The following is an 8,345-nucleotide window of genomic DNA, read 5'->3' as shown; positions in this document are numbered from 1 at the left end:
AACCAGTTCAGGTTTCCTCAAGTCTCAAGAATGGCTCGTGATGTTTTGTGCATACCGATTTCCACTGTGGCATCTGAAAGTACTTTTAGCAATAGTGGTCGAGTTCTCGACCAATATCGAAGTGCATTGAAACATGATATTATGGAAGCGTTGGTATGCACAAAAGATTGGTTATATGGTGATCAAGGTAACAATTATTACTTTATTGAATTTAGTGTATAAGTGTATAACTAGAACTATAAAATGTAACAAATTTATATACTGCTTTTGTAGTAGATACAAAAGATCCATAGCTTGATGCGGTGACAGATGATATAATGAGTTTTAATTTCGACGGAATTCAAACGATCAACCCTACAGACTCAGTGAATTTAGCATCTTAACTCTTATCCTTCATTGCTTTATGTTCTATGTTGAGACAATTTGGACCATCTGGTTTTTTATCTTCACTGCTTTATATTGTTTGTGACTAATGACTTTATGTTAAGCTTGCTGCTGTAGTAGCCAGTGTTGGTGGCTTTATCAGTATTCTGTCATTGTTTTGATTAATTTCTTCTTCTCTGCTTTATGTTAATTTTCTAATAGCCAGTGTTGGTGTTGCTGAATGCCGATTTAACTGATGGTATAAGTGTATAACTATAACTAGAGCCGGTATAGTAATTTGTTTTGCTGTGTTGGACAGTTGGAATTTAATTGTTGGAGTTGTACTGTTGGAGTGTTGCTGGGTTGGAAAGTTGGAATTTAATTGTTAACCTTGTATAGTAATTTGTTTTGCTGTTATTGGCATCTGCAATTGAATGTTTTGGGATCTAGACAGTTGGAATTTAATTGTTAACCTTGGACTGTTGGAGTATAAGCATATTGTTTATGTTATTTGAAATTTTTGGGCTCTGAGATTCTGAGAACAAACAAATAGATCTGAGACTCTGAGAATGGAATTTTGCCTGTTGAAACAACTAACCTTCCAGCTGTTATTTGATGTTATTTGATGTCTGATTTGTTAACCTTGCAGCTGCTGAAGTGCAGCTTGCAGCTGAGTGTGGAATTTTTGCTTGGAAATTAGAATCTGAGCTGCAGTTTGCAGCTGTTTGAACTGCTGAAGTGCTGAATGACTGATGTTTATAAATTATAAGGCGATGATGAAGAACATTGGTGAAGTTATGCATTAGTTACGACACACAGTTAGATGCAACCGAGTTATAAATTGGTTTGGTTTGAGCATATACTATTTAATTGAATAGAACATTACTAATTTGTAACTTTGGATGGCATATTTTTTGTTCTTGTTGCAGATGATGTTTCTTTGCTAGGTTCATCCTGAGCCTACGGCCCTACGGCTTTCGCCTTTCGTTGCTAGCCTTCCAGGGTGCTAGTAGTCAACAAATTGTTGCTTTTATTTGTTTATTTTTTTGCAGCCTTGCAGGTTAAAGGGTGAAAGACAAAAAGGAGCTCGCCACTCGCCAGGCGGCAAGCACCAGCCACCAGCTTGAGCCTTGAGACTTGTAATCTTGTATTTTAATATTTTATTGTAACAATGTATGTATTTAAGACTTTTATTACTAGGGTCCTTCCGACCTTCATCAAAAGACCACAGTTTTTCTGACCCCGGTCTCTTGCCGACTAAGGTCCTTCTGACCAAACAAACATGTATATGTAACTCCTACCATGTAATGCAATCTATATGATGTACATTTGCTACATCAATCCGGCCTTCTCCCTAAGAAGGGCCTCATTTGTAATCGACTACAAATACTAGTGGATTCATTCAAACTGGGTTTTTCCCCCTTTCAGGGGTTTTCCACGTAAAAACTCCGGTGTCTCTTATGAATGTTTCACCCCCTCTCTTATCTGCTTGTGTGCTAGATCTTCGTACAATGCTAAGACGTTAAATCATATATTTCTCTACCGCCGTGAATATTCCAGGACGCAACAATAATAATAATAATATAAAAAATATTACTCTCATTTGCACCAAAGTCCTCACTGCATCTTGCAATTCAATCTTGATCTTCACATATGATAAAAAAATGATGAACTTAAAATAAAAAATAATAATAATAATTCCAATCCTATTTTTCTTATTCGCACTCTCCTGTTGTTGTTCGTCACTTCTTTCCCTCTTTGTTGAGTGAGATAATCCACCCAGGCAACCAGTTTAATCTCCTCTTCTCCCAGCCAACACTTAGCAAGTCAGTCGCACCCATGTCATACAAGTCTCTGCCTTTTCTTGCACAACCTGCTCGCCACCCTCTCTTTCGCACACACCCTAGTTAAGCGCCAAAGTCGCCTACAAGCACAACCCCAGCTTTCCTCACCTGGTGCGTGCCACTAGACAGTAAGACCACAACCATCGGACAAGCCCTACCACCGATGCCACCATCGACCTCTCCAACTCCTTCGACAAAACCCATCTTTTTGTCACAGCCAACATTTCCTCAACTCACCTCTCTCTCTTGCAAAATGGGCTCTACACGACCCTCCTGCTCCTCTATTCCCACCTCTATCCACCCCATCACGTCTTTTCCACCACGGGCCATTCTCCTCTCTAGTTGGTCCCCTCATTCCTCTCTTTGCTATCCAATAGACCACCTTTCCCTGGGACATTTATAGCCAACAACTCATCCACACTTCCCAACTTGCAACCACTATCTCACGTCTCTAGACCATCAATTCTGACAACCTCTCACCATCAAATCTGTCATCAACCTTCAAAACATTGATATTTTCTTCCTCATGACGGCCTCCCCCCCCATTTGTCTTCCTAACTTCCACCTATCACTCTTTTATGCCTCTTCCTCTCTTTTTTTGTCTCTAGAAAAATAGAAAGCAAAAAATAAAAATAAAAATAAAAAATAAGTAAAATTATTATAATATATGTAGTGTGTGTGTGTGCGCGCGAGTGCGTGCGGGTGCGTGCAAGTACACGTGCGCGCGCGCATGTGCGTGTGTGGGCGTGTGTGCGGGTGCGTGCAGGTGCCTCGAGATGTATGTCATCACATTGATAAGTGCTCAGTTGCCTCAAAAAGCATGTAGTTATCCCAAAATAAGAACTATTATTTTTTAAAATAAAAAATAGTGAATAACATATAGTGAAAAGCATGTGAAAATACTATGCAAATGTATTAAAAAGTGTGCAAGTGCATCGCATGAGTACAACACAAAGCTTGCAAATATATTGAAAGCACACAAATGCACTATTCAAGTGCATCATGCAAATGCAATGAAAAGCATGCACACCACTTAAAAGAAAATTAAAATACCCCGTATGTATTCCATCAAATTTACTAAATGCTCGAAGACAAAGTTCAAAATTGTTGTGCAGGGTCATAAGTTAAACTAAAATTTTATTTTTAAATATAATCCTTGAATGTGCTCCAGCAAACATATCAAACTCTCAAATACAAAGTTTGAGAATGTTGTGAGGGGTCAAAAATAAGTTAAATTAAAATTTAATTTTTAAAATGTGCTCTGACCAATATATCAAACCCTTAATTATATGGTCTAAGAATGCTGCACAAATTTTAAAAAAATTAAATCAAATTTTAAAAATGCGTAATCACTCTTTCATTTAAAATTTGCATGGGGTTAAAAGCTAAATTAAAGTCTCATTTTCGAATTAAATTACCCGCGTATGATCTAACCAATGCATTCAACTTAGAATGCTCAAAGGCCATATCAATTAATTATGGTTCTTGTATGACATTGAAAGCTAATATGAAGCGATCCCAGATGTATGATAGGATTATATTGCAACCATCTTTTACAATGTTTATAGTGTTCTTGACGAGCTATATATGTGACTATAGTGAGCATTTTATTTAGTAAAGGCATTCAGTTTTGAATTTTATTCTTAGGGCTCATTTGCTTTCTTGTGTATAGGAAACACTTTGAAAATGATGATTTTATCCACTCATTTTGCTTGTAAAAAAGATATCGTTGGTGGTTTGTTGCGTTTCACATTAATGTTTGTTCTAACTACGTCTCGCCAGATGTTAGATTTAGCAAATCGAGTTTCCTAGCTTCGGGAGACCAAATGAGCCCTTGCCTCAGGAAAGAACTAGGAACTTGATTCTCAGGGAGCTCTCCCTTCTAGTTTAGATAGAATAAATTATTTTTAGGTTAAAGAACTAGCTTGAGTATCAAAGAACTCTTGCGAGCAAATACCTTACGGCAAACTAACATCATTTGCTGATTGTGGATAAGATGGAAACTCAATGAACAGACCCACCGCATTAATCATTGCCAACATGCAAAAAGAATATATTGGCATTCAGTTATAAATTTTTTTCTCTGTTGTTCTTTTTTTGTTTTTTGTTAAGATTGCCTTCATATTTATTGTCAACAAACTGTTAAGCCATTAATAGAGGATGATGCAGAGTTTTGCCTTTCCAAATGCTGCAATGCCTGAGATTAAACCATTTGTTTCCTTGCCAAAATTGTGCTCAGAGACGAGAAATGTCCTCGAATAAGGGTGAGGAAGGCTAAAATTGCTACCTTTGTGATGAAGGCCTTGAAAATGTGAAGCTAATTAGAAGTGTTTGGCCCGCATCACATAAACAGTTAAAAGAAGAAAGTTTAAGATATAGGATTAGTTAGTGTTTTTATATTGGCAATGTAAAATCTTAACTTCCCTTAAATAGACCTCACACCAGAAGTGCAGTTGTAGCCATTGCTTGGGGCATTAACAATCAATGAACTGCCTTCACTTTAACTATTTAAATAATCTAAAATGTTTACAAAGTAGAATTCATGTTCGTGATGTTGGTAGGATTGGTATTCCCTTTCCAAGACAATGGCAGAGAAGGAAGCATTCAGACATGCTCAGGAAACTGGACTTGATTTGGTCACTCTCAGTCCAAGTATAGTTATTGGACCTCTACTGCAATCAACAGTGAATGTTAGCAGCTTCTTGCTCCTCGACGTTTTGAAAGGTACACTTATGTACTATACCAATAACCAAGTAGTCTGATTTAGACTTTGTTTGGGACAACTTTCTTGTTGCTTCTTAAAGTAGCTTTCTAGTATAAAAATTTTAATTTTTGTACTAAAAAACTGCGTTAATAAGCAACAAACAAGCTGTCCCAAACGAAGTCTTAGTTTCCTTAATACTATAAGTAGGGGTGTCAATTTTTGACACGGCCTGAAATCCGACCCGGACCCGACCCGGAAAAATTCGGGTTTAGGTCAACCCGTTTGTGAAACGGGTCGGGTTCGGATTGACCCGGAAACCCGCGGGTCAACCCGAATTGACCCGTTTATATTTTGAAAATCCGAATTTACTTCGTTTGTCTTTCCCGTGTCTGTCCATCGCGGTCAAACCATCACATATGTCATTCTGCCCATCGCTGAGTCACGTCCGCCGCATTGCCAGTTTGGGGTTCCGAGCCAGTCGCATTTGCGCCTCCGTGAGTCTACGGGGTCTGTCGGTCCGTGCCGCTCCGCCAGACGCCATCGCTGCATCGCATCCGTCTGCACCACTCCGGCCTCCGCTAGTCGCACCGTCTATTTTTAATGCAACCTCCGCGGTCTGCAGGCAGCAGGTGGACGTCGCGTCGTCGACTCCACTCCCGCCGTAGCATGACGTCTCCCATTTTTTGAATTAAACGGGTCCGTGGGTTGGGTTGGGTCAACCCGGCAACCCGTGCGGATCGGGTTCGTGTTTAATTTTTTGATCCGTTTATTTAAATACGTCGGGTTCGGGTTGACCCGTTTACGCCCGGGTCAAGTCGGGTTCCACCCGAACCCGACCCGTCGACCCGAATTGACACCCCTAACTATAAGAATCCTGTAAAACCTTAAACTATCCATCTTAAAAAAAATAACAGTGGAAAGATGAATCAACAACTTGTATAGGATCCAGTGACCTTATGGAGAAAGATCGTAACTGGCATTTTGTGGATGTTAGAGACGTAGCTGATGCAGCGCTTATGATATATGAGAAGCAAGAGGCATCTGGGCGTTATATTTGCACGCTTGACCCCATTCAAATTGGTGACCTCTTCGACATGTTGAAGACCATATTTCCTGGTTTCAAATACCCTGAAAAGTAAGACTTGCCGCTATCTTGATGCAGGAAGATTACATATATTACCATCCTTCCTATTTCATGTTTTATTAATCTGAATTTTTGTTATTAAATGACAGTTTCCGTGGGCTGGGCGTAGATTTACATATGAGTTCGGAGAAATTGAGGAAGATTGGTTGGAAGCACAGGACACTAAAGGAGGCTATTTCTGATTCAGTTCAGTACTATGAAGAAGCTGGTCTTTTAAACGTTGATTAGAAGACCATGGATTGCAGAATTTTAAGATTAAGGCTTCATTTGGGAAGGCGCTTTTACAGTTTCTTAAAATAAATTTTTAGTACAAAAATCAACTTTAAGAAGCGATAAAAAAGCCGTCCCAAACGAAGCTTAAATTATTTAAATAAAGATGAGATACTCTGAATGTCCTATGAATTTCTTCTATTGCTCTTTCAGAAGTTGTATAAAGTTCATGCTGTGTAGTTTTCTTTCTTTGATTAAACACCTGCCTGCAATATTGGCGTGCTGGTTTGGTATATGTTGCAAATTTTCTGCTTTTTACTCTTCTTGCTCCTATTAACACTCAGTTTATAGATCCATAAGAGTTTAAATGCTGTATCTTCACATAGTTTAAGACGTTGGGAAACTTTTATACGTGGATTCATATATTTATACATATAAATTAAGTATTATATATTAATTGCTATCTAAAATTGGGCTAATTAAATTCGTGGTCTATTTAAGAATTAAATTATTATTTTACTTATGTGACATTTCAATTAAATTTGTGTCGATTTAAATATTACGTAGAGTCCAAGTATTTATTTTATTTCAATGATGGGCTGAAATTTGACCTTGAACAAGATATAATATAGAAAAAGGATTCATGTTGTCGACTCCCGAATAATGGGATAAAGATTTATTGTTATTGTTGTTGTTGATGATGGATTGAAATAAAATAAATATATTTAAAGTATAAAAGGATCATAGTTTCCAGTTTATGCGGTGAAGTTTTTATTTCTCTCATTTTTCCATCTTGAGTGAAAAGAAGGGACATGTCGCTCTCTTGGAGAATGCCGCTTCAAACATGGAAGATTAAAAACATCATAATCTCAATTCTGCATTTTCAATTGATTCAAGTATGTTTCCATTAATTTTCTCGATGATTTAACATGTAATTCGGAGATAATGAAAGTTATTTTTCATTTCCATTGAATCCAAGAAATGGTATTAGAACACGGTTGTCACGTTGAATAATTGAAAAATAATTTTTTGTGTGATCATTATATAGATGAAGCTCCTAATTTAGAGCTTAAGATTTTACCCAAGCATCTTAAGTATGATTTCCTTGGTGACAAATCAACTCTTCCTATAATCATTATTGTAAACTTAGAAAAACATCAAGAAAGTAAATTGATTAGGATTTTAAGTGATTTTAAAAAAGCTTTTTGGGTGGATAATTGATGACATTTTGGAGGTTGTACAACTGCTTCTAAAATCTTCAAATATGAATTTTTTGACCTACTCTATTTAAGGATGTTAATGAATATATTAGAAAATATGATCAATGTCAAAGATTAGGCAATATTTCAAAAAGAAACTTAATGCCTTTGAACTATAATTTAGAGGTTGAGATATTTGATGTTTGAGGATTATATTTTATGGGACCTTTTGTGCAATCCCATGTAATTCAATATATTCTCATTGCTATTAATTATATTTTAAAATGGATTAAAGGAGTGGCAACTCTTAGAACTGATGCTAAGGTTATGATAGTTTTTTTTAAGAAAAAATAATTTTTCTAGATTTGAAATACATAGAGTTCTAATCAGTGATGGAGGAAGTCATTTTTGCAATAATGAATAGAAGCAATATTAAGAAAATAAGGGATTCATCATAGGATTGTAACTACTTTTCATCCCCAAACCAGTGGCCAAGCTGAGATCAACAATAAGGAAATTAAGCATATTAAAAAAAAAAAATAGTTCTAAAAGAAATGATTATGCTAATAAGTTAAATGATACATAATGAGCATATAGAACTGCATTTAAAACTCCTATTGACATGTCCCCCTTTAAATTAGCTTTTGAAAAAGCTTGCAACCGTCCTGTAGAATTAGAGCATAAGATATTTTGGGTTGTTAAAAAATTGAATTTCAATTTTGAAGAAACAAAATATAAAAGATTTATACATTTGAATGAACTCAAAAAAAAAAAAAGAGGCTTATAAAAATATAAGATTTATAAGGATAAAGTTAAAAAAATGGTAGGATCGTAAGCTTCTTAACAAAGAATTTATCCTTGGAAAAAATAAAATTCAGGTG

General features: G+C 36.4%; 1 pseudogene; it reads left to right on the top strand.

The window, feature by feature from the left end:
• The window catches only part of LOC110106464, a 17,344-nt pseudogene extending 10,704 nt beyond the window's left edge, over positions 1–6,640 (top strand).
• Positions 6,641–8,345: the final 1,705 nt, after the last annotated feature.

Source organism: Dendrobium catenatum, unplaced genomic scaffold (assembly GCF_001605985.2).
Source record: "Dendrobium catenatum unplaced genomic scaffold, ASM160598v2 fragScaff_scaffold_925, whole genome shotgun sequence".
NCBI lineage: Eukaryota > Viridiplantae > Streptophyta > Magnoliopsida > Asparagales > Orchidaceae > Dendrobium > Dendrobium catenatum.
Note: the sequence above shows the minus strand (reverse complement) of the source record. Positions and strands in the feature narration are given on the sequence as shown.